The sequence below is a fragment of the Melospiza melodia genome, chromosome 17 (genome assembly GCF_035770615.1).
Source record: "Melospiza melodia melodia isolate bMelMel2 chromosome 17, bMelMel2.pri, whole genome shotgun sequence".
Lineage (NCBI taxonomy): Eukaryota > Metazoa > Chordata > Aves > Passeriformes > Passerellidae > Melospiza > Melospiza melodia.
In genome coordinates, this window is record NC_086210.1 from 16,891,775 (window position 1) to 16,919,626 (window position 27,852).

The 27,852-nt window shown below is 49.9% G+C and overlaps 1 pseudogene; it reads left to right on the forward strand.

The window, feature by feature from the left end:
- The window catches only part of LOC134426023 (antigen peptide transporter 2-like), a 31,823-nt pseudogene extending 5,059 nt beyond the window's left edge, over positions 1-26,764 (forward strand).
- The last annotated feature ends 1,088 nt before the right edge of the window (positions 26,765-27,852 follow it).

Below are 27,852 nucleotides of genomic sequence, written 5' to 3' on the forward strand. Positions count from 1 at the left end.
AACAAAACCTATTTATTTACAAGTAACAAAAGAACACTCCCCAACACAAGAAAAGGAAAGAAACAGACTGTGTATGGTGAGGGCGTCAAGCTTCTCTTGCAAGCTCCAGGTGTCCTGGACGTCTCAGGTCAGGTCCGGAACCGGTCCAGTATCTTCAGGGGAGGGTAAGAAAGAGGGAACAAAAGAAAAGGAAAAAAAAAAACAGCGCAAAAAGCAGAAAGCAAGCAAGCAAAGCGGCTAGCCAAGCCAAGCAGCAAAAGGCCAAAAGCAAAAAGGCCTGGTCAAACACTCCCCCCCTCTCTTCCCCGCCCCGCCGCAGCAAGACGGCCGGGGGGGGGGGGAAGAGAGAAAAGGCACAGCTGCCAGACACAACACACGATATTGGGATAAAGGCTGTCAACCCACGACACTCCACCCCTTATCCCATATCGTGAATATACAATAAAACTTTCATTTCACTTACTCACACCTTTGACACTTACGCATTCCTCTCATCTTACTTGCTCAGACCTTTGACACTTACAGTTTCCTTCTGTCTCACATTCAACAAACAATGACATTCATATATGAGTCTCATCCCACAATCAGGTCTCCCTGAGGTACACACCGTGTTGTTCCATCTTTCTGCATTATCCACCATGTATAACCTGGTCCTTGAGCAAAGACAATCCCACGGATGGGTTTGTCTGTACTCGAGGCAGGGTTGATCCATACTGTCTTTCCCAACAAACCTCTGACATGGGCCACTGGGGCTTTATCCCCATCTACTATATTAAGGTGCTCAGACTGAGCAGGACCCGCTCGGTTGGTGGAACCTCGAGTGTTAACTAACCAGGTAGCCTTTGCTAAATGCTGCTCCCAGTTTTTTAAAGACCCCCCACCCAATGCTTTTAAGGTGGTTTTTAACAATCCATTATACCTTTCCACCTTCCCTGCAGCTGGTGCATGATAGGGGATATGGTATATCCACTCGATGCCATGTTCCCTAGCCCAAGTATTAATAAGATTGTTTTTAAAATGAGTCCCATTATCCGACTCAATTCTCTCGGGAGTACCGTGCCTCCAAAGGACCTGCTTTTCAAGGCCCAAGATAGTGTTACGGGCTGTGGCATGAGACACAGGGTAGGTTTCCAACCATCCCGTGGTGGCTTCTACCATGGTCAGTACATAGCGCTTGCCCTGGCGGGTTTGAGGCAGTGTGATGTAATCAATCTGCCAGGCCTCCCCGTATTTGTACTTAGACCACCGCCCCCCATACCAGAGGGGCTTCACCCGCTTGGCCTGCTTAATGGCAGCGCACGTCTCACAGTCACGAATAACCTGAGAGATACTGTTCATGGTTAGATCCACCCCTCGGTCTCGTGCCCACTTATAGGTGGCATCTCTACCCTGGTGGCCTGAGGCATCATGGGCCCATCGTGCTAAGAATAACTCTCCCTTATGCTCCCAGTCGAGATCTATCTTCAACTCCCCTATCTTTGCAGCCTGATGTACTTGCTGGTTGTTTTGCTGCTCTTCATTAGCTCTACTTCTGGGGACATGGGCATCTACATGGCGAACCTTCACAGGTAACTTCTCTAACCGAGTAGCGATATCTTTCCACTCTTCCGCAGCCCAAATTGGTTTTCCTCTTCACTGCCAGTTCGCCTCTTTCCATCTCTTCAGCCATCCCCATAGAGCGTTGGCTACCATCCAAGAATCGGTATACAAATAGAGCCTTGGCCACTTCTCTCTCTCTGCAATACCTAGGGCCAGTTGAATAGCTTTGATTTCGGCAAATTGACTGGATTCGCCTTCTCCTTCAGTAGCCTCTGCAACCCGTCGAGTGGGACTCCATACAGCTGCTTTCCACCTCCGTTTCATCCCTATGACGCGACAAGAACCATCGGTGAATAGAGCGTAACGCGTTTCTTCTGCTGGTAACTGATTGTATGGCGGAGCTTCCTCAACCCGGGTCACTGGCTCTTGTTCCTCATCCGCGACACTAAAGCTTTCACCTTCGGGCCAATTTGTAATTATTTCCAGGATCCCAGGGCAATTTAACTTCCCAATTCGAGCGCACTGCGTAATGAGGGCAATCCACTTACTCCAAGTAGCATTGGTGGCATGGTGGGTAGAGGGAACCTTTCCTCTGAACATCCATCCCAGCACCGGTCGTCGGGGTGCCAGAAGGAGTTGTGCCTCTGTACCAATCACCTCTGAGGCGGCTTGGACTCCTTCATAGGCGGCCAAGATTTCCTTTTCTGTTGGAGTATAGTTATCTTCAGACCCCTGTAGCTCCGACTCCAAAATCCCAATGGTCGGCCTCGGGTCTCGCCAGGCACCTTCTGCCAAAGGCTCCAGGACAGACCATGGCTCCCGGCTGCAGAGTAGAGCACGTTCTTCACATCTGGTCCCATCCTGACTGGACCAAGGGCTACAGCATGAGCGATCTCCTGCTTGATCTGGATGAAAGCTTGCTGCTGCTCAGGGCCCCAATGGAAGTTGTTCTTCTTGCGGGTAACCAGATAAAGGGGTCTCACAATCTGACTATACTCAGGGATGTGCATCCTCCAGAAACCTATAGCACCTAAGAAAGCTTGTGTTTCCTTCTTATCAGTTGGTGGGGACATAGCAGTGATTTTGTTAATAACATCTGCAGGAATCTGACGCCGTCCATCTTGCCACTTCACTCCCAAAAACTGAATTTCTCGGGCAGGTCCCTTGACTTTGCTCTTCTTAATGGCAAATCCGGCTTCCAAGAGAATATGAATTATCTTCTCTCCTTTCTCGAACACTTCTATTGCCGTGTTCCCCCAAACAATGATATCATCAATATATTGTAAATGTTCTGGAGCCTCACCCTCTTCTAGTGCAGCCTGGATCAGTCCATGACAGATGGTAGGACTGTGTTTCCACCCCTGGGGCAGTCGGTTCCAGGTATACTGCACTCCCCTCCATGTAAAAGCAAACTGGGGCCTGCATTCTGCTGCCAGAGGGATGGAGAAAAACGCGTTAGCAATATCGATGGTCGCATACCACTTTGCTGCCTTGGACTCCAGCTCGTACTGCAGTTCCAGTATGTCCGGTACAGCCGCACTCAGTGGTGGAGTCACTTCATTCAAGGCACGATAGTCCACAGTCAATCTCCATTCTCCGTCAGATTTTCGCACGGGCCAGATAGGGCTGTTGAAGGGTGAGTGGGTTTTACTGACCACCCCTTGGCTCTCCAGCTCTCGGATCATTTTGTGGATGGGGATCACGGCATCTCGATTCGTCCGGTACTGCCTGCGGTGCACTGTTGAGGTGGCAATTGGCACTCATTGTTCCTCTACCTTCAAGAGTCCTACTGCAGATGGGTTCTCTGATAGTCCAGACAAGGTATTCAATTGTTTAATACCCTCTATCTCCACTGCAGCTATTCCAAAAGCCCACCTGAATCCCTTAGGATCTTTGTAATAGCCATTCCGGAGGAAGTCTATGCCCAAAATACACGGAGCCTCTGGACCAGTCACAATCGGATGTTCCTGCCACTCCTTCCCAGTCAAGCTCACCTCAGCTTCCAACAAAGTCAACTGTTGTGATCCCCCTGTCACTCCAGCAATGGAAACAGGTTCTGTCCCCACGTGTTCCGATGGCATTAAGGTACACTGTGATTCAGTGTCAACCAATGCTTCATAGTCTTGTGGCTCTGATGTGCCAGGCCATCTGATCCACACCTTCCAGAAAACCCGGTTCTCCCGTGCCTCTTCCTGGCTGGAGGCAGGGCCCCTCTAAGCCAGATTGTCCTTCTTTCCTTGGGCATATGCCTTAGAAGTTCCTTCAAGGGGATCGGACATGTCATCGTCATCAGCATACTTAACATCTCGGCTACAAGCGACCGGAGCTGCTATCCTTTTGGTGATACTTTCTCTTTTCTTCAAATCATGCACCCGTTGTGCCAAAGCAGCGGTGGGTTTTCTGTCCCATCTCCTCATGTCTTCTCCAGAGTCACGCAGAAAAGCCCATAACTCAGCCCGTGGGATGTACCTTCTCTCCCCATCAAAGGAGCGCCAGCGTTGGACACCAGGGCCTCTAATTTGTACAGCTGAGATTTGAATAAGGTCCTCCTTAATCTCTTCCCGGAGTTTCTTATGATTCTCCTCTATTTTGTCCTCTAGTTTCTGCAGTCGGGTTTCCACTGCTGCAATTCTGGCATGAGTTGGGCCATGCACAGCATCTACATACGCTCGAAGCTTCTTTGCCATATCGAGCACAGTCTCATATGTATCATCCCACTTCATTATTGCTAGGGCAGAAGCGTATTCAGGTGGCCCAAGTCGCACAAGTTTCCTCCACATTATAGGTGTGCATGGTACCAGGTCCGGATTCCTAGTTGTTGTATCATCTGAGAAAATGAGCTCTGCCACCGCCATCTCTCTCAGGCGTTGGATCCCCTGTTCTATGGTCTTCCACCGTGTCTGCTGCATATAGAGATCATCCGTACACAGGTATCGTTCTGCTACGCTTCTTAAGACCCGTTCCCAGAGGCTGTGAGGGTTAGCCCCTCTCATCATACCTTGATCAATGACAGGATCATGTGACAGGGATCCCAAATGCCTCGCTTCAGTACCATCCAAAATCGTAACCTCCCCTGCAGCATCCCAAAGGCGGACTAACCAACTAATTATAGATTCGTCAGGTTGTCGTCTGTAATCCTTTCTTAGGCCTCTGAGGTCCTTCAGAGAAAAGGAGTCAATATTAGCTCCAGATTCTGTGCCCCTTGATGTGGCCTCTGATTTTGGTGAGGGTCCTTCTCCTGCATCATCATCATCATCCTCCACCTTTCGATCAGTCTTGCCTTTACACTTTCCACCTCTTGTATTAGCTGCAACAGCCATGGGTTGGGGCCTATTGTCTGATTCAGCTGCTAGCCTGGAGCCTGGGATGTTAGCTGCAGCCTGGGTCACTGGGATAGTAACTAACTTATCTCCCTGTTCCCTTTCTGCTATCTGCTGCTCCACACTATCTAGCAGAGTACGGTAAACAAACGCCAAGGCCCAGCTCACTGCAGTAACCCTTTCCTCCTTAGTATTACCGTGGCACTTCTCCCTCAAATACTTTGCCACCTCGACTGGATCCTGAATTTGATCAGATGGAAAGTCCCAATCTATAGGATCGGAAAATTCCTTTAAAGTCTGGCCCATGTCCTCCCATTTCCCACTCCAGTCAAGATTTTTCCTGCTTTGTTTTACTCCTAAGTCAGGAGTGTCTCTAACCCCTCTAGAAATCTCAGTCTTCATTTTATACACACTCCAGACAGTATAGAAAAGGCTTAATAAATTAAATGCCAGAAAGATGGTTCTTTCAAACTCAGGGGAAATTCAGTATTTTCTAATAGAGATGTCAACAATTTGGATGACAAGAAGGAGGACAAAGGCTGAAAAGCCCCTTCCCCTTCTTCTCCCCAAACAAACTGAGTAAACAACCATAACAGCAATCCATACATTCCTGAAAAAAAGTCCAGCATTTTTATCCGACACATCATCACACATAAGACCAGCACAATGACTATTCTGGTTAGTGCCCCCCGCTTACAAAAGCTGCTTATTAGGGACAACATCAGAGCTATTTTTGGGTAAGGAAATAACCCCAGGGACCACAAAAGTATTAAAACTTCAAAAACCCCTAGGGACCAGAAATACCGGCATGATTCCACTCCAAATGACATTATGAATCACCAATATGCCCACCAAAATAGCCAAAACCAAAATATTATTGTTATAGGGTTTTTTTCCACTGTTTTTTTTTTTTGGCCTCCGTTTCCCGGCCAATGCACCAAAAAGTATATTGTCCTGGTTTAGGACAAATTAGGGGAAATCTCCAAAAGGGAGCCCCCCAAAACAAAACAAACCTCCAACCACCCCTCCCCCAACACCGGGTTCGGGAAGGAATTTCTCGGAGGAGCAAAGTGGAAAACAAAACCTATTTATTTACAAGTAACAAAAGAACACTCCCCAACACAAGAAAAGGAAAGAAACAGACTGTGTATGGTGAGGGCGTCAAGCTTCTCTTGCAAGCTCCAGGTGTCCTGGACGTCTCAGGTCAGGTCCGGAACTGGTCCAGTATCTTCAGGGGAGGGTAAGAAAGAGGGAACAAAAGAAAAGGAAAAAAAAAACAGCGCAAAAAGCAGAAAGCAAGCAAGCAAAGCGGCTAGCCAAGCCAAGCAGCAAAAGGCCAAAAGCAAAAAGGCCTGGTCAAACACTCCCCACCTCTCTTCCCCGCCCCGCCGCAGCAAGACGGCCGGGGGGGGGGGGAAGAGAGAAAAGGCACAGCTGCCAGACACAACACACGATATTGGGATAAAGGCTGTCAACCCACGACAGGATGCAGTGGGTGTGGTGGGATGGGATGCGGATGGTGGGCCAGGAAGGTCACCTGGGAAAGTTGGAGATCCCCTGTTGCTGCCACAGGCACTTCAGCGATCCATGCTGGAAGCATCCGCCCGCACAGCCGCAGGGGTGCAGGAATCTATTGCTGCCATCAAGACCATCCGAACCTTTTCGGCAGAGGAGGAGGAGCAGCACAGATGTAACCTGGCCAAGGAGCTTGTTGCCTGATTGATAAATGACACAAAACTCGGATAAGTTTTGTGGGTGCTTTATTAAGGGCCCGGGGAGCTGGGGGACTCACGTCCCAAAAACCCGAGCCCCCAAATTCACGTATGGGTGCTTCCCTCTTATACATGCGATTCACAACAAAGTCTCCAAGAAACAGTTCCCCGTTCCCCTTGCCTAGCCTCCAAGAAACAGTTCCCCGTTCCCCTTACCTAGTCACAGACCCCTTGTGATACATTCCTTGGTTCACAAACAAGATCATTAATCTTCTGCTTATCTTATTCTAAGAGCATTGTATGCTGCCTCCAGACAGGTTAGCATTCTTACTTTCCTGCACTAGTTTAATTATTTATTAAATCCCTAAGACTACCTGCTAGGTTACACACAAAACCCAACACACTTTCAATGGCTACAAAACTACTTTTTAACAAACCAGTTCACACAACTCACTATAATTAAACATTTTGCTAAATTTCATTTCTTTTCCAACATTTCCCCCCTTTTGAGCATCCTTCAGTCCTGCTGCAAGGATGCTCAATCAACAGTATTGACAGTAACATCTTCATAACGAGGTGGGGAGTGTTCTTCATTCTGCCGCCCGCGGGTCATCGCCTTCAGCAACCGGAGAGATCGCCTCTTTTCCTTTTCGATCACATCTAAGAGGCATCTATATACAATCTATATAGTCACTAAAAATACTAAAAGCATTAGTACATACTGTATAGCAGACGCAATCCAGCCAGACAGGTGAAGCCCCAAAGAATCAAATACTGCTCCTATCCAATTATGCTGTGCTTCCTTTTCAATTTCCTTGGTTTTTGTTTCCACTTCTGCCAGTTGAGAAATATCTTTCTCAACTTCAAGTGTAACATTTGGAATGTGTACACAGCAATGATCTATTCTCCTACTCAGGTAACCACAAACTCCATGCTCTTTTAACAGTAGCAAATCCAATGCCATTCTATTTTGTAGGGTCATTCTTGATGTAGCTTGCAATTGCAAATTTAGATCTTTAAATCCCTTCTTAGTAGCTGCTGCCAACCTTTCTGTCTGTCCTAACAAATTGCTGAGCATTTCCCTGTTTCGATATGTCGCTACCGGAGGGAATAATGACTCTAATATCCATCCAAATTGCACTCCTGAGCCAGGTTCATGCCACTGCTCCTCTAGGGATTCTTCCCTCTTTCTGAGTCCTTTCCTTTGGATCAATCTATTCTGTTTCCAGTATGGACACAATGTGGGAACCCCTAGGGTGATTTGTGTTACTGATCCATCTAGAGGTAAATGTGTGGTCCACTGTCCATGTCCCAACACCCAGACTAGATTTCCAGGGCTGTGCACAGTAGTATATCTGCAATCTATAGGTCCATCCATGGACTCTCTGCTAACCGTGTGATCATACCCCCTACACTCGCATCCCCACTTTAATGCCATTTTCACCGGTACCAATCCGATTCGGTCTTCCGGTGTATCACATGTAAAAACTTCAGTACAATTCCAATCCTCTTTCTGCAGTCTGAACTCTCAGGAAGATGTAGACGTGATAAGGGCCCTATAATGTGACTGATTCTTTACTCCTGACCATTGGATGCACCATTGTACTTCCCCAAGGTAATTATAGTGTTCCAAAACACTAGGTCCCCATAATGTCTTCTGTGGAGAGTATTATTAATAATTGGTTAGCTGAGAAAGGCCACACTGACATAATGCCACTGGTTAAGCTGAAGGAGAAAAGTCAGCAGTCAGCAAGCTGAAAGGAAGAGTCAGCAGTGACCTTGCTGCAACATGAGGATAGGGAGTTGAGATTAGTCCTGAATATATCCTAGGAATATGTAGAAAGTATCAAAAGTAGAACCATAGGAATGTAGAAGTAGGCGTAGGTGCTGATATGTAAGCTGACCAATCCTGAGCTCAACTTTTGCAATATGTATGAAGCTCATTATTAACTGTATTTAACCCGCCGTACTGATCAATAAAATTGAGCCTGTGATGATCAAATTGATGTCCTGGTTCCCTTCCACCGACAGTCTTCCAACTATTCCAGGTGTCAAAATTCTGTGTGACATTCTGACAACTCATCTCATTTCGTTGGGATTTCGTTCTTATTCGTACTGTATTGCATGGCTCATCTATTGGGGTTGCAATTAAACACCTCCTGGTATTTTGAATCCAACCATAATGATTGGATTTCTTTTCACATTCCTCTCTAGTCATAGCCCGAATGGTCATACACAAATCCCTCCATACATCTACTGGTTTGGGAACTGACTGGCAGGACCATGAAACATTCTTGAATGTTTCAGGCATTTTGGTTACCGGTATTATTCCCCAGGGAATTGGTTCACCTGCAGCCTGTGGTAATGGCAGGCAAGCTGTTACTTTAGTCACATTCTGCATGATCCCAAAATCTCTGATTAATCCTACCACTAAGTTTTCCTGCTCAGTATTTCGTTCTATTGTATCATTAACCTCCCATCTACTCCTTCTACCGTGTCTCTGTAAGGATAACATCATTCTGTCATGCCTCCACCATGCATTTCTTATTCTAGGATTAGTGACACTCGACCACCCACAACTTTTGCCTTCCTTCCCCCACCAACTGGTCCCGTCCTCTATTCTGTCCCAGGTCAGTCCCTATTTTGCTTCCACCATTTGACCCAAAGGTTCCTTTGATATCTTGATCTTACTAGGAAGGAACAATTTATTCTGAGAGGTGGCCCATCCCACATGTCCACTGCCATTGATACTGGATTAACCTTTATGTTTTCAGCACGATCCCCTGTCCATGGCAAAACCCTCATACTCACTCTTTTGTAATGAAAACTATCCCGTATTTTGACCAAACATGTATATTCTCCCGTATTGTTTGTGGTTACCTTGGTAAGATTCAGTACCGTGTTTCCTTGTTGTTTATCCTGATCCCAACCGACTCCTATCTTGCCTCGGCTTCTTTCAGCCCCCTGTTGCCATATTGCAATAACTTCACCGGCCTCAACTCTCTGGCTGTCAAAGATAACACAAGTTAGTTGAACATCCATCCCTTCCATGACTGTAACCTTTGTTTCTTCAACCTGTACTAGAGTAGACCCTTGAACGGGTACTAGTCTCATGATCACTAGCAGTAATATAATTAAGAAGGCGACTTTGCACGGAAGATCATCCGTGTTGGAGACACTATCTGGGTTTCCCACTGGAACGGTGCCTTCTTTACCCTGGTGTAATGGATCCAAGCATCCATCCCCTGGACCTTCACCGCCGTGTAGGTCGTCATCATCACCTGGTGGGGTCCGCTCCATGATTCCTGTAGCGGATCCGTGATCCACTTCTTGACGTACACCTGGTCCCCAGGCTGGATGTCGTGGACAGAATTCTCCAGCGTGAGCGGTCTATTCCACTGTAATGTATTTCTTAAAGAATTCAAGATCTTATTAAGTGACATAACATACTCTGCAATCGCCTGGTCCCCACTCACATGTACCTCCCCTTTTAATACAGTTGCATGATATGGTTTGCCATATAATATCTCATATGGACTTAGGCCTACCTTTCCCCTTGGTTTCATTTGAATCCTGAGTAGGGCCAAAGGCAAAGCTTGAGGCCAGTGCAGTTTAGCTTCCTGGCAAATCTTTTTGATTTGTCATTTCAGGGTTTGATTCATCCTTTCCACCTGCCCACTAGACTGAGGTCTCCAGGGGGTATGCAAATTCCAGGTTATATCTAACAGTCGTGCTAATTCCTGCACTACCCCGGCTATAAAATGCGGACCCCTATCTGATGACAATCCTAAAGGTACTCCAAATCTTGGTATTATTTCTTTTAACAAGGTTTTTACCACCTCCTTAGCCTGATTAGTTCTGCATGGAAAAGCTTCCGGCCACCCTGAGAACGTACATACGTACACTAACAAGTATCTGTATCCCTGTGCCCTAGGCAATTCAGAAAAATCAACTTGCCAGTAATCTCCTGGTTGTGGCCCGACTTGCAACTTTCCCATTTGTATTTGTCTCCTAACTACTGGATTATTTTTCAAACATACCGGGCACATTGCATTAACTCTTTTTGCCATTGTTAACATCTGATTAGAGATTATCTCATTCTTCAAAAATTTTACCAATACTTCTGCCCCCCAATGACATTTATTATGTTCTGATTCCAAAATAAATTTAATTATGCGGGTAGGTACCACTATTTGTCCCATTTGTGTAACGTACCACCCAAGTTGATTCCTCTGTGCCCCTAGGAAGTTTATTAGTTTTCCATCTTCTATTGAATATTTGGGCTCCTGATTCAGGTATGGGGTAGCCGGATTTGTTCTTATACCAATGCCATTTGAGTCCATACTTCCCGTGCCACTTGCCGTGCTGTAACATCAGCAAATCGATTTCCTCTGTAAACGTCTCCTTCCGCAGTCTGATGTCCTCTAACATGTATTACTGCAACTGCTTTGGGACTGTGTACCGCATCCAGTAGCTGTAACACTTCTTCCCGGTGCTTGATGTTGGTTCCCTGTGAATTCAAAAGCCCCCTTTCCTTCCATAATGCCCCATGTACATGAACCACACCAAAGGCATATTTAGAATCTGTCCAGATATTAACCCTTTTGTCCTTACTCAAATACAGGGCTCTGGTGAGTCCAATCACCTCTGCCTTCTGGGCCAAAGTTCCAGGTAACAAAGCCTTTGCCTCTGTTACCTGATCCAATGTTACCACTGCATACCCGGCATAGCGAGTCCCATTCTCGACAAAACTGGATCCATCAGTGTATAGTTCCCATTCAGGTTCTTCCAATGGTTCATCCTTTAGGTCAGGTCTGCTGGCATACACTTGTTCAATTACCTCTACGCAATCGTGCACCAGTCCCCCAGCCTCCTGGTCACTGCATAAAAACTCTGCTGGATTAACATGATTAGTAGTCCTTATTTCAATATCATCCTGTTCTCTCAGGATGGCCTGGTATTGCAACATTCGACTGGATGATAGCCAGTGACCCCCCTTTTGCTCCAAAACGGCCATGACCATATGGGGAACAAACACTTTCATTTTTGCCCCCAAAGTCAATTTCCAGGCCTCTTGAGTAAGAATTATTGTTGCTGCCACGGCTCGTAAACATGAGGGCCACCCGGAACTTACCGAATCCAGTTGTTTAGAGAAGTATCCCACTGGCCTCTTCCAGGATCCCACCTTCTGGGTGAGGACCCCCAATGCCAGTTTTTGCCTCTCATTCACGTACAACTGGAATTCCTTGGTCAGGTCAGGGAGTCCTAGGGCTGGGGCCTCCTTTAGTGCCTGCTTCAATTCCTGGAAGGCCTTCTTTTGCTGTGTCATCCACTCCAATCGATGCTGCTTCAAGGCCTCATACAGTGGCTTGGCTAGGAGACCGAAATTCATGATCCACAGTCGACACCATCCCACCATTCCTAGAAAAGATCTCAATTCCTGATGGTTACGAGGCAAAGGAATAGCACATATTGCCTCTATTCGGTTTACTCCCAAACGTCTCTGCCCTTGTGTGATCTCACAACCGAGGTAAATAACGCTATTTTTGACCAATTGAGCTTTTTCCTTAGAAACCCAATACCCTGCTTGGCCAAGCATGTTGAGTAATTTAATTGTTAATTCCACACACATTTCCCTTTCCTTAGTAGCCAGAAAGATATCGTCCACGTACTGCAGGACTACATACAAGGATGGGGATATTGTTACCTGGGTTATCTTCCATTCCTCCACCTCCTTGGCCCGTTGGTTTCCAAAAATAGTAGGGGAGTTTTTAAATCCCTGTGAGATTCTGGTCCACGTAAGCTGCTTCTTTCTCCCAAAATCAGGACTCTCCAACTCGAAGGCAAAATATTTCCTACTCTCTACTGCCAGTGGGATGCAGAAGAAGGCATCTTTAAGGTCAATCACTGAGAACCATTTAAACTCCTCCGATACAGATGTTAACAAGGTATAAGGATTAGCAACAACTGGATGTATGTCTTTCACTATTTCATTAATAGCCCTTAAGTCCTGTACCAAACGGTACTTACCATTAGGTTTCTTTACTGGAAAAATTGGAGTATTATACTCCGATTCACATTCCTGTAATATTCCTTGAACCAAATATTGTTTAATTAACGGGGCTACTCCCCTCCTTGCTTCAAGCTTCAAGGGGTATTGCTTTATCCTCACTGGTCGGGCCCCTTCCTTTAGTTCCACCTTTACTGGCTGCGCAGCTTTAGATTTTCCGAGGACCCCTGACTCCCATACCCAGGGCACTACAGCCTGCTCAATTTCTTCTGGAATAGGAGAGGCATCCACTTCCTTGATCACAAAAATGCCTGCTATTTGTTCCTCAGGTATTTCCAATTTCACCCTTCCCCCTTCAAATATTATTTTCACATTAAGTTGGGACAACAGGTCTCTACCAAGAAGGGGTGTGGGGCAGTTTGGCATATACAAAAATTGGTGATCTAATTCCTTCCCCCAAAACCTAAGATTTAAAGGTTGTAAAAATGGTTGTTCCTCTAGCTTCCCTGTTGCCCCCACCACCTGTACCGTTGTGTCACTCAAAGGTCCCAATCGTCTATTGAGTACAGAATACGTAGCTCCAGTGTCTACCATAAATTCTTGATCCTTTCCATCTATTTCTAAAACTACCCTCAAATCCTTTTCTAGTCAGCTTTGATTCTGATAGTTTCCCAAAACTAGTGCTTGAGCGGCCTCTGCTGATCCTCCCGTAAGTCCTCCCACAGGAGCGTTCTCCATTGGACCTGTCCTTAATCCCATGTTTCCCATGCCCATACCTCCTCTAACCAGGCATTCATTTTTCCAGTGTCCCAATTGTCGGCAAAACGCACACTGGTTTGGATCCAACCTCCCCATGTTAGGTGCAAACCCAAATCCTTCCCGACCTCTTGCCATCCCCCTCTGTCTGCGATTAGCTCCTCCCCAACCTCGACCCCTAATGGGTCTTCCTCCTGCTCCTGTCTGTTGCATTACAGCCAGAATACTAGCTTGTTGTCTTTTTGCAGTTTCTTTTTCCCTGTTGTTGTATACCTTCCACGCTACCTCCAGCATTTTATCCAAACTCCTAGTATCCTCTCCTTCCAGCTTTTGTAACTTTTTCCTAATATCCTCTTGTGATTGCCTCATAAACAACAATGCCAATTGAAGTTTTCCTGATTGATCCTCTACATCTAAATTAGTAAACTTCCGAGCCATGTCTTTTAATCGTTCTAAAAAGGCAGACGGAGACTCATTCTTGTCCTGCTTGACCGAATACAACTTAGACCAGTTCATAGTCTTAGGTATTCCTGTCCTAATTCCTTCCACCAACAATTCCTGATATCGTTTTACAGCCCTTATTCCTCCCGTAGAGTTTGTGTCCCACTTAGGTTCCTCACTTGGTACCAATTCATCAACTGTCTCATTTAGTTGTCTCAACCGAATTTCCTCATAAGCCTTTTCTCTAGTGGCTCTAATAACCATTTCCTTTTCCGTGGAATCCATTATAGTATCTAATAATACCTGTAAATCATTCCAGTCTGGATTCTGAATCTTTATTACCATTTTAACCACCCTTGCCACCCTTTCAGGATCCTCCCGATAACTCCCCGCTGATTGCTTCCATATTACCAAATCCCCGGGGGAGAAAGGCACCTTTATAAGTATCCTTTCTCCCTGTGGTCCCACAGCTTCCCTTAACCGTGCAATTAACTGTGGCCCCTTCTGCCCCTTCCTTCCCTTGCGAGTCCGCCCTGCTAACGGAGTTCTTTTAACACTCTCATTCTTTTCACCATCACCACCATCACTATCACTCTCTCTAGATCCTGTTTTTATAGCTATATCCGCAGGGGGAGCAGGGGGCACATTAGGAGCAACCGGAACCCTCGGAGGTGCTGTACAATAAGACAAATCTTCCTCGACTGAAGGATACAAATTACGCTCCTTTCTTTCTTTACATCCCACACACTCCCTCTCATCATTCACTTCTAAAACCAAAATACCACAGTCCTTTTGCCATTCCTCTTTCTGGTACAAAACGAAAAACAAATCCAAATATGGTATTTCATCCCATTTCTCATTTCTCCTTAAAAATTGCATCAAAGATTCCATTATCCCCAATTCCAGTGTACCATTCACCGGCCATCCCGCTTCCCCAATCTCATATTCAGGCCACCAATGATTACAATAATCTATCACTTTGCTTTTATCCAATTCTTGATAATACCCCTCACTTTTCCACCGTTTCAATATACAACCTAATGGTGTATTTCCAGGTATTTTACCATTGGCTTGCACTAAGGTTTTAAAAGTTTTAAAAGACATCATATTACAACCTTTAATTCCACTATTAATCCCAATAAACCAATATACCTTAAACCAATATACCTTCTCGCCGTCCTTCCCTAAAACAAACAGGAGGCGAGTTCCGGTCCTGCGTCCTTAGACGTCTTATGGCCGGAGCCTAGGCTTTTCTACCAACCACCAAATCCAAATCCAATTATCACCTTTTTCCAATATAAAGCACCTTTGGGCTTACCTTGGCAGTTGTCCAACAGGCGCGGGGGGGTCGGGCACGACCGATGTCTCCCCGAGAAGTGCTCGGTGCCGGCTTGGAGTGGATTGGGACGCGAACCCCCCCAGCAACCTTCGGAATCCTGCCGCGGTCGCCAGAAAACTGTTGCCCAATTGATAAATGACACAAAACTCGGATAAGTTTTGTGGGTGCTTTATTAAGGGCCTGGGGAGCTGGGGGACTCACGTCCCAAAAACCCGAGCCCCCAAATTCACGTATGGGTGCTTCCCTCTTATACATGCGATTCACAACAAAGTCTCCAAGAAACAGTTCCCCGTTCCCCTTGCCTAGCCTCCAAGAAACAGTTCCCCGTTCCCCTTGCCTAGTCACACACCCCTTGTGATACATTCCTTGGTTCACAAACAAGATCATTAATCTTCTGCTTATCTTATTTTAAGAGCATTGTATGCTGCCTCCAGACAGGTTAGCATTCTTACTTTCCTGCACTAGTTTAATTATTTATTAAATCCCTAAGACTACCTGCTAGGTTACACACAAAACCCAACACACTTTCAATGGCTACAAAACTACTTTTTAACAAACCAGTTCACACAACTCATTATAATTAAACATTTTGCTAAATTTCATTTCTTTTCCAACAAGCTGAGGCTGAAGGAGCAGATAGAACTGGAGCTGGCAATCGTCGTCTTTGTCTACAGGGTCAGGGGGGACTGGGAATCAGAACAGCAGAGAATGGGGATGCCAGGATCAGGGATGAGGACACTGGGAATGAGAACACTGGGACCAGGAATGGGAAACCAGCGGCTGAGATGGGGGCACTCAGAGTACAATGGGGACACCAGGAATGGGGACAACAGAACAGGGACACTGGGAATGGGGACACTGGGAATGGGGACACTGGGACCAGGAATGGGAAACCAGCAGCTGAAATGGGGGCACTCAGAGTACAATGGGGACACCGGGAATGGGGACAACAGAACAGGGACATTGAGTTCAGGAACAGGCATGGCAGGAATGGGGATGGTGACATTAGAAACAGGATGGGGACACTGGGATAAAGGTTGGGAACATCAGTGTGGTGGTGTTTGCAGGTCCCCAGGATGAGAAAAGAGACAAAATTATTTTATGATATATATTATATGAAAAGAAAATCATATACTAAAGAAAGAGAAAGGAGACATTATAAAGCTAGAAAGGAATGAATAATAAAATCTTGTGACTCACCAGAGAGTCTGACACAGCTGGACCTGTGATTGGTCATCAAGTAAAAACAACCACATGAGACCAATCAAAGATGCACCTGCTTCATTCCACAGCAGCAGATCATTATTGTTTACATTTCGTTTCTGAGGCCTCTCAGCTTCTCAGGAGAAAAATCCTGGTGAAAAGATTTTTCAGAAAATATGTCTGTGACACATCAGGATCAGGAATAGGGACATCAGGAGTGAGATGGGGACACCAGAACTGGAATGAGGACACCAGGAACAGAGATGAGGCCACCAGGAACAGAGATAAAGACACAAAGGAGTGGGATGGGGACAGGCAGAATGAGGACACCAAGAGTGGGTTGGGGGCAGATGGAATGGGGACACCAGGAGTGGATTGGGGGCAGATGGAATGGGGACACCAGGAGTGGGTTGGAATGAGGGCAGATGGAATGAGGACACCAGGAGTGGGTTGGGGGCGGCAATATCCCTGTCCCACCTACAGGTGATCAAACTGTCCATCCGGGTCATGGTGCTGGAGCCACCAGCAGCTCCGTGACGGATCCATCACTCCTGGGGTCCTCGTCACCTTCCTGCTGTACCAGGACAGAGTTGGTAGCCATACCCAGGTGATCCCATGGAATGCACGTGTTTGTCCATCCGACTGTGCTTCTGTCCATCCTGGTGCCACCCCCTTCCTTCTCCCCAGGTGCTGTTCTACAGCTTCAATGAATTCCTGACCAACGCAGCTGCTGGACAGAGGATCTGGGAATACCTGGATCGGAAACCCGCAGGGAATGTCGGGGGGACGCGGGAGCCCCCCGAGCTTCAGGGCCATTTCACTTTTCAGAAGGTCTCCTTCACATATCCTGGAAATCCAGAGCACCCTGTGCTGAAGGTGGGTCTGGGGGGAGGTGGGGTTTCCCAGGGGTGGGAATTTTGGCATCACCTGCTGTCACAATCCATCCCTACGAACGGGTTTCTTGATAGTTCATGGATTGATCTCAGGGTGCAAAAAAACCAACATGGCACAGGGAGTTTGCAGTAATAAAACAAATGCAGCTTTATTGAATGACCACAACAAAATCCAACAGAGAGATTAAGGGAGAGAAAAAGATAGAGAGAGAAAAGAGAGAGAGAAGGAGGGGGATATAGCTACCAAATGCAGAGACGAAATCCTTTGGTCCAGTCCAGTCGAGGATCCGCCTGTTACATCGGGGAGATCTCAGGGTTGCAGTCCATCTGGACCCCAATTATACTCTTTTGCGATGGGGGAAGGGGAATGGATTTTGCAACTGAGTCAAAGGTAGTTTATTGTATCTTCGGGGAGGAAAGAATAATGTTTGGAAAAGGGGTACACACAGTCCATGTTCAGCAGTGGGCGTGAGCCATTGTTTTCATGGTCCACTGCTCACACCTGCAACATCCATCTTGCTTTGGTTAGCTTGCCTGCCCCACACACCTCTCCCAGGTTGAGGGTCTCAGTCCCAGTCCTTGGAAAGAGTGTGGGGGGCCTTTACACATGGGGGTTTCATGTCTTGGTCTTTGATGGAGAGGCTTCTTACATCTCAGTCCGTCTGTCACGGCAGTTGTAAGAAGAGTGAAGGGTCTTTTGTGGGGGACCACCCAAAACTCAGGAGAAGTCCAGCCAGGCAAAGAGGGGACAGCTTCCAAGGCTACTGTTGCAAAAAGGCAAGGTGCCCCCTTCTTCTTCTCATTGGGCTCAGTGTAGCATATAGTAAATACACCTGTGGACAACAGCTTAACAATGCTCTCAGGTCTCGGGGCCTTGTTGGCATGTGACTTTCTCCTTCAGAACCAGAGATTTTAGACAGTGGGGACTCTTCAGTGGTCCCCCAATGATGATGGTGAGGCAGATGAGGAATATTTCAGACAGACTCTCACACCTGTCCCCATCCCACAGGACGTGAGCTTTGAGGTGCACTCCGGGGAGGTGACGGCGCTGGCGGGGCCCAATGGCAGCGGGAAGAGCACGGCCGTGGCGCTGCTGGGGTGCCTGCGGGATCCTGGCAGCAGATGGTGCTGCTGGATGGGATCCCGCTGCCAGAGTATGAACACCAGTACCTGCACCGCAAGGTGGGACAGCAGAGACACTGGGAACACTGGGCATGGAATGGGGAAAATGGGGACAGGGGTCAGGGGACAATTGTGATGGTGTTCACAGGGGTTTTTGGATGAGGGAAGAGACAAGGATTTGACTCCATGCTTCAGAAGGCTTGATTTATTATTTTCTGATATATATATTACATTAAAAGTATACTAAAGGAACAGAAGAAAGGATTTCATCAGAAGGCTAGCTAAGAATAGAATAGGAAAGAATGATAACAAAGGCTTGTGGCTTGGCTCTCTGTCTGCGCCAGCTGGGTTGTGATTTGCCATTAATTACAAACATCCAACATGGGCCCATCACAGATGCACCCGTTGCATTCCACAGTAGCAGATAATCAATGTTTACATTTTGTTCCTGAGGCCTCTCAGCTTCTCAGGAGGAAAAATCCTAAGGAAAGGATTTTCCATAGAAGATGTCTGCAATAAACAATGAAATGGAACTGGGACCACAGGATCATGGGAGCAGAAATGGGGATACTGGGAAGAGGATGGGGACATCAGGAATAGGGTGGGGACAACAAGAAATGGGATAGGAACATTGGGAAATGGGATGGGGATGAAAGGAATGGGGATGGGAAAAGTGGGAAGTCAGGGGTGGGGACACTGGGGACACAGATGGGGAGAATGGGATCAGGGATGGACACTATGGGGACACCAAGGTGGCATGGGGTCATGGAACAGGGGTGGGGACACCAGGAGCCAAGACAGCATCATAGGGCTTGGGGCTGGGGCAGGTGGTGCTGGTGGAGCAGGATCCCGTCCTGTTTTCTGGAACGATCCGTGAGAACATCCTGCTGGGGCTGGAGCACTGCAAAGAGTCAGAGCTGCGGGAGGCTGCCATTGCTGCTGGAGCCATGGAGTTCATCCAGGGGCTGGAGCAGGGCTGGGACACTGGTGAGAGCTAGGGGGATGGATCGGGCACCCCTGGGGCACATCCCCCTGATCTCAGGATCCTCTGGCAGCGATGGGAGAGCGGAGTGGGTGGCACATGGTGGGGTGTGCGGGGGATCCCTGAGGTCACATCCCACTGATCCCATGGGATTGCTCACGCAGGTCAGATCCCACTGATCCCATGGGATTGCTCACACACTGGTGAGGGAGTGTGGGGGGTAGGGGAAAGGGGGGGAACCTCTCGTGCTGGGATCCCACTGATCCCAGGGTGTAGTAGATAGGGTCAGGCGTTCGGAAAATCTCGCGATGTTACGGAAAGCAGTAGAGCTCCTCTCCCCCTAACTTCTAGTGATAAGGGATCACCCAAGAATGTAGTCCCCCCTAACATTAGTAACTTTCTACTCCTTACTAACCAATTACAGTAAAGTAAAGCCCCCTGACGTAGGGAAAAAACTTTCCCGGTATAAAACCCGACGAAACGGGACAATAAAGGTCTTGAACCGTCCACCATACTGGTGTCCGTGTGTGTTCTTGGCCCGAGTGACCCTGGAGAGTTTGGGTCGCCGTGCCGTTTCCTCAGAACCAGGTCACCTCGCCTTGCATCAGAAGGCGACAAGTGGTGCCGGAAACCCGGGATCGAACCAGTGCCCGGGGAACGGGTATCGCCTGGACAGAGAACGGCGGCTGCACAGCTGGCCTTGTGCAGCGGAGGGGACGCCCTCGAATCATGGAAGCTATAACAAAGGTCGTAAGTGAAGTGTGCACACGATGGGGAACTGATTGTAAGCTTAAAGATACGACTCTCGCATTGTCGAGATTGATTAAGCTGGGGGCTATAGAGAGCCCCGGGGATATTTTACACCCGGAGGTGTGGGATAATTGTACGAAAACCCTGGCCGAGGATACCATGTCTTCGGGCTCGGGGAAAGCCCTAAAATCGTGGGGCAGAGTCATCCGGGCTCTGCAAAAAGCTCGAGAAGAGCAAGAAACCTGGAAAGCTGCCAGAAGCTGCTTAATAGCTACTCCGCAGCTAGGGGTGGGGGCAGCGACACAGACCACCCCGGAAAGTGATCAGATTGCAGACGGGGATGTGCGGGGGCTAGGCACGTCCCACCTCCCCCCGAACCCCAGCCCAGAACCCCCGGGAGACCCCCCAACCCCCCCGTGGAGCCCGCCGGATCCCAGTCCCCCCCCGGAGCCCCTCAACAAAACCGCGGCCCCTCTACCCATCTCCCCCCCGCCGATTGCCGACCCGACGCAGGAGGCAGAGCAACGGGCGCAGTGTTTTTGGGGGGGGCTGGCGGAGGAGGCGCGGGAAGCGGCGGGACGGTCAGAAACCGCCCGGATCGATACGATCTCTCCGCCGCCGTATGGGCTCGAAAATGGCGACCGACCGCATGGTCAGGGCGGAAGAGAAGAGGGGGAAAAGGGCGGAAATGGAGTCAGCGCGCCTAACATCGCATGCGCGGGAGAGCGGGGAGGGGGGGCGTTCCCCGCGGTGGAGGGTGAGACCAATCAGAGCGCTCTATCCAAATTAAACCCACATAAGGCAAGGACCTCCCCCAGCAGGAGGCGGGGGGACCCCAGGGGGAGGGAACAGTCCGCCCTCCGCAGGTGGGGGGGGGGGCGGAGCCCGAGAAAAAGGCAGAGCAGCGCGGAAGTGCTCGGCCAATCCACATCTGACTCCGACTCAAACCCGAGCCGGGACGAGTCCGAGAGGGAGTTGGGGAGCTCCGGTTCGGATACTAGCCTTAACAAAGGGAGAACAGCAGCATATAAAGTCTCCAGTCACAGCGCTCCCGCATGGGTGAAGGGGTCATCGGAGAAAGACCTGACCCCGCTTACAGACTGGCGAAAAATAAAGATAGCCTGCGCCGAGTACACCCCTTCAGCTAAGCTAGTGTTCCCTGTCCGTGTGGGGGGGGCAGGCGGAAACCAAAGGACCTATTCACCGGTCAATCCGAAAGATGTGCAGGCAATTGTTAAAGCGATTGCAGACAAGGGAATTAATTCTGCCATGGTTAACACACTCATAGACGGGGTTTTTGGGGGGCATGACATGCTTCCCTTTGACATCAAACAGACGTGTAGGATGATTTTCGATGGGGCAGGAATGATTGTTTTTGAACAAGAGTGGGAGGATCAATGCACAAAGGAGCTAGCCCAGATAACGGGACCTGATCATCCACTACACGGCTCTAGTATACAGAGATTGATGGGTAAAGACCCCACTATGATCAGCCCCCAGGCCCAGGCTGAGGGATTAAGGGCCCATGAAGTTATGACAACCACCCGGGCTGCCCGAGAGGCCATTAGTTCTGCTTCCAAAGTAGTGGCTAAACCTGCCCCGTGGTCCACCATAAAACAGGGTGAGAGTGAGAGCTTCACTCAGTTTGTGGACAGGCTGCAGGCAGCATTAGATTCCTCCTCATTACCCTCAGAGGCGAAGGGTCCCGTGCTGGCAGACTGCCTACGCCAGCAATGCAATTCAGCCACCAAGGACATTTTAAGATCACTGCCACCTGGGGCTAACATAGCCGACATGATCAGACACGTGGAAAAGGAGGAACACCTTGCTCCCATCCAAGCAGCAGTTCACACCGCAATAACCAGTGCGATGGCATGCCTTGAGTGTGGCCAGGCAGGCCACGTGGCAGCAAACTGTCCCCAGCCAAGGCGCCTATCAGCAGCTGCTCCACCACGAGAAGGAGAACTTAGGGGACCGTGCTGGGCATGTGGGAAGATGGGACATTTAGCTGAGGAATGCAGATCCAGGCTCCAGGGAAACGGGGGAGGGAGGGGGTGGCCGGGCCGTGTTCAGCCCCCTCCCACCTGGAATGTGCAGCGGCCCAGCTACAGCGACCCCCAGTGGGGCAGGGGGCCCTCGTACCCCATGCCCCCACAGGGAGCAGTCAATTTTACATCCCCACATACAACGCAGTGCCAGAATTGCACAACACCACCAGTAATGCTTTCGCACCCCCCACTGCCACAAGCCGCGCCGGAGTCACGGGAACAGCAGGGGACGCCCCAGCGTGGGATCCCTGGGTGGCCTTGGCCATGAGAATAGGGAAGGAGCCCCTGATGGTGTGGGGGACATGCCGCCTTTACGGCAGTCAGCATCCCTACGTCATAGGGTTTCAGTTCTGGGCAGACACGGGATCAGACTGCACGATTTTTCCCCAAGCACATTGGCCCGGACACTGGCAATTCAAAGAAGTCCCTCCAGTGAACGGAGTGGGAGGGCAGTCCCGGGCGTGGAAAAGCACTCAGTCGGTGGCTTTAACGCTTCACACAAAAAAGGGACCAGGAGTGTCAACATCAGCAGCAGCCCTAATGTTGGAAGAAGCAAAGGCAGAGCTGGAGGACGAGAGGGACCACGGGAGAGACGTGGATGAAGAGCTGCAGCAGGGGAAGCAGAAGCTGCCGCAGCGAGCGACAAGGATGAAGCCGGAAGAGGAGGAAGATGTGTGGGAACTGAATGCGCTGTTCCTCAGTGCCAAGTCCGACATGATCTGGGACAGGCAAGTCCTGGAGAAGCAGACGATCCTCGAGGAACTGACGGAGGAAGAGAGGCGCCTGAACAAGATGATGGAAATAGAGCGAGAGAAGGACATGGAGGTCCAGGAGGAGCTGGAGCGCCAGAGGAAGCAGGAGCTGATGAGAGCCCAGCAGGGCATTGTGAAACAGACGGAGCAGAATGCAGAGGAGCGGGCATTGAGGACTGAGGAGCTGTACCAGGAGGGCCAGAGGCAGCTGGAGCGACTGGAGCAGATGAGAAAGGGAGGATCAGAAGGCCTGGGAGCAGAAACAGGAGCAGGGGGCCCACAGGTGGTAATTAGAAACGAGCTAGGCGAATGGGAACGGGGCCGGAGGCCGATGCTCACGGGGAGGGGGTACGCAGCTGTCAAAAGGGACGGCAAATCAGGTGGTGTCCACTTAAGCCAATTAAGCCGGACCTCCATAGCGAGCAGAATAAGACTGACGAGAGTTGCGAGTTTCTGTTTACAGGACCTGCTCGTGGGATGTCCTCGTGAAGCGTACATCCCGGTTCCAGACGAAAGCGACAGACCACCAAGCCGTCAGGCAGCACCCGAGAGACCCGCACGGGTGAGACCCAGGCATCAATGGTGTTTCTGTGTGATCTTGCTGTTGGGGCTTGTTGCCAGAGGGCAAGTCAGCCCAGACCACTACCCCCATCAGCCGTTCAAGTGGGTCACGCAACACCTTAGTAGTGACAAGGTGCTCACAGAAATCACCACACCGAACACCCCATCCTTCGTGCTCTGCATCACCGACCTGTTTCCAGGACGGCCAAAGGTAGACCCCAATTCCCCACACTCCATACACATGTCCTTTCAGGTAGACCATTTAGCCGAGTCAGATTTAGATCCAATCCTTCGTATGTTAGAAGCTACCTTCCTATCCCTGAACGAATCCAACCCTTACCTAACCAAATCCTGCTGGCTCTGTTACAACGTCGAATCTCCCTTTTACAAAGGAGTCGCTTTAAACACTCCCTTCAGTTACCCCACAGCAGATGCACCCAACCAATGTAGATGGGACACCCCCCGCAAAGGAATCACCCTGAGTCAAGTCACAGGCAGAGGCAGATGCTTTGGCAATGCAACCCTAGCTAGGCAGAAAAGCAACGTCTGCACCAAAGTAGTCAAACCCAACGGGAAAAACAGTAAGTGGGTAGTCCCATCCGCACCTGGGATGTGGGTTTGCCAGCGATCTGGAGTGAGTCCCTGTGTGTTCCTTGCCAAATTCAATGACTCTAACGACTGTTGTGTCCAAGTTCTGATTGTTCCTAGGGCCCTGTGCCGCGCAGATGAAGAGGTGTATCGCCATTTTGAGGAGCCCAGCCGGCTCCACAAAAGAGAAATAGCAACAGGTGTAGCTGTCGCAATGCTGCTGGGCCCAGGAGCAGCAGGAACAGCCACGGGTGTCTCAGCCGTAGCGACCCAGCACCAAGGACTGTCACAGCTGCAGACAACAATTGACGAGGACCCACAGAGGATCGAGAAATCCATCTCCTTTTTAGAGAAGTCAGTCTCCTCACTCTCAGAAGTGGTCTTGCAGAACAGGCGAGGACTAGACCTCCTGTTCATGCAACAAGGGGGCCTGTGTGCCGCCTTGAAAGAGGAGTGTTGCTTCTATGCAGACCACACGGGAGTCGTGAGAGACTCCATGGCAGAACTCCGAAACAAACTGGCTCAGAGACAGAGAGACAGGGAAGCCCAACAGGGTTGGTTCGAGTCCTGGTTCAATCGATCAACATGGCTAACCACCCTACTTTCTACCCTAACAGGTCCATTGGCAATGCTACTTTTAGCTGTCACCTTCGGACCATGCCTGCTGAACAAGCTGATCTCATTCATTCAGACCCGCCTAGAACGGGCCAACATCCTGTTCATAGGCCGGCAATTCACTGCTGTGAATTCGACCGGAGAACACTGCCAGTCACAAGATTTTCTACTCAGGTTCACCGAACCCCTTTCTCTGTCGACAACCCTATGCCTCAGCTCAGTACCTATGTATATGACTACTTCGTTCATTTGTAAAAAAGGGGGGGGAGATGTAGTAGATAGGGTCAGGCGTTCGGAAAATCTCGCGATGTTACGGAAAGCAGTAGAGCTCCTCTCCCCCTAACTTCTAGTGATAAGGGATCACCCAAGAATGTAGTCCCCCCTAACATTAGTAACTTTCTACTCCTTACTAACCAATTACAGTAAAGTAAAGCCCCCTGACGTAGGGAAAAAACTTTCCCGGTATAAAACCCGACGAAACGGGACAATAAAGGTCTTGAACCGTCCACCATACTGGTGTCCGTGTGTGTTCTTGGCCCGAGTGACCCTGGAGAGTTTGGGTCGCCGTGCCGTTTCCTCAGAACCAGGTCACCTCGCCTTGCATCAGAAGGCGACACCAGGGTCCCCCCGCAGAGGTGGGGGAGTGTGGGGGGTGGGACAAGAGGGGAGAACTCCAGGGCTGCACCCCACTGATCCCCTGTGGTCGCTCCCACAGAGGTGGGGGAGTGTGGGGGGTGGGAGAAGAGGGGAGAACTCCAGGGCTGCACCCCACTGATCCCAGGGTCCCCCCGCAGAGGTGGCGGAGTGTGGGGGGTGGGAGAAGAGGGGAGAACTCCAGGGCTGCACCCCACTGATCCCCTGTGGTCGCTCCCACAGAGGTGGGGGAGCGCGGGGGGCCGCTGGCGGCGGGGGAGCGGCGCCGTGTGGCCCTGGCCCGGGCTCTGCTCCGGCGTCCAGCCGTGCTCATCCTCGACGAGGCGCTGGATGATGGAGATGATGGAGCGGTGAGTGGGGTGGGATGGAGGGGGTTGGTGTGGATAGGGGTGCAGTTGGTGAAAATGGGGTATGATGGGATGGCTGGGATGGCTGGAATGGGATGGTGGGATGAGGTAGTGGCAATAAGGGATAATGATTGGCATGGAGTGGGAATGATGTGATGAAGACAGGGATTGGATGGGGTGGTGTGGGTCAACAAGGTGGAGAAATAGGACAGGATAGTAGGATGGGATAGAGACCAGGGGTGTAGGATGGCAGGAAAGTAGAATCAAAGGATGAAGACAAGGAGATACGATAGGGTGGGGTGGGATGGGGTGGGAATGAAGGGGATGGGAATGCTGGGATGAGGACAGAGATGGAGTGCAATGAGAAGGGTTGGAGTGGTAGGATGGGATGGGACAGTGGGAATGGGGATAGTGTGGGCAGGATGGCATAGTGGGCATGGGGATGGGATGGAGAACAGGGAGATGGTAAGAACAGGATGATAGGATTAGGGTGGGACTGAGAGTGGGGTGGGATTGGTTGGTCGGGACTGGGTGGGATCAGGTGGGACAGGGTAGGACTGAGTTGGATGGGTTGGCATGAGGGTTCTCTGATTGGATGGGTTGGGATGAGCGTTCTCTGATTGGATGGGTTGGGATGAGCGTTCTCTGAGCTGGATGGGTTGGGATGAGTGTTCTAGCTGGATGGGTTGAGATGAGGGTTCTCTGAGCTGGATGGGTTGGGATGGGAGTTCTCTGAGCTTGATGGTTTGGGATGGCAGTTCTCTGAGCTGGATGGTTTGGGATGAGCGTTCTCTGAGCTGGATGGGTTGGGATGAGCTGGATGGGTTGGGATGAGTGTTCTCTGAGCTGGATGGGTTGGGATGAGAGCATTCTCTGGCCGCAGGCACAGCGCTGGGTGCGCACTGGGCTGGCCAAGACCGTGCTGGTCGTGTCCCACCAGCCGCGGGTGCTGGACGGGGCCGATCGCCTGGTGCTGCTGGAGCGCGGGGCCGTGATGGAGACGGGAACACCAGTGGAGCTGCGGGAACGCCGCGGCACCTACAGCCGCCTGCTCCTTGGAGGAGGCAGCACTGGGCAGCCCGAGGGCCCCGGGATGGGCAGCGAGAAGGGGGCTGCATCTGGCAGGGAATAAAGGGGAATCAGCCCCAGTGTCCTCATTCCCGGTGTTTGTGTCACCAGCCAACTCCTGGTGTCCCCAGTCACAGTGTCCTGTGAATCTCTTCTCCCCACATCCTCAGGATCCCAACTCCCTGTGTCCCCCATGTCCCCACTGTGTCCCCCAGGTCTGCCCATTCCCTGGATGTGTGTGTATCCCCTGTATCCACCATGTCCCCATGATCCCTGGTCCCCATGTCTGCTCCTGGACATGGGGCACAGGGTGGAAAATCAATCCCAAGGAATGGATCTGGGCATGGGTGTCACGTCCTCATCTCACTCCTGCTGTGCTCACTCCAAGTTCCTGGTGTCCCCAGTCCTTTCCCAGTGTCCCCATCCCCAGTGTCTTTATCCCAGTTCCCAATGTCCCCTTTTCTATTCCTCATTCCCTGAGAGGAAGTGCTGGGCACTGGAGGATGGGACTGAGATTTATTGCCCAAACCAGGGTATTTATACATGAGAAATAAAACATTTTGAACAACTGTAATTCTTGTGTTCAAAACATGGGAAAACAGGAAGTCAGTCTGTTGGGAAGGGCTGCTGTGTGATGAGTGGGAACAGCAGGATGAACTCTGCCAGCAATTTGTGGCTTTCTGCAGGGAGAGGGAAGGGGTTGGACCTGCACCATGGATCATTCAGCTGGTGATGAGAGTAAGAGTTGGTGTCACCCTGTCTCTGTCGCCATGGGTTGGATCTGGCTGAAGAGCCCACAGAGAGCAAGGATCCCATCAGATCCTACTGCATCCCTTGTACCCCAGTCCTGCTCTATCAACACCACCTGATCTGTTTTGGAATCCCCTCAATCCTGTTCTGGAATCCCACTCCAATGCTGCCCCATCCATCCCACCTGATCCTGCTCTGGAATCCAGCCCAGATACACTTTAGAATTCTACCTGATCCTGATCTGGAATCATGCCCTGGTCTGGAATCCTGCCCTATATCCCTTCTGGAATCCCGCACAGATTCCCCTCTGTACCTGTGATCAAGCAATTGGTTTCTCTGCCTGTTTCTGCAGAATGAGAGGATCCATGAGATTCCAGCATGGATCACACACCAGGATTCACC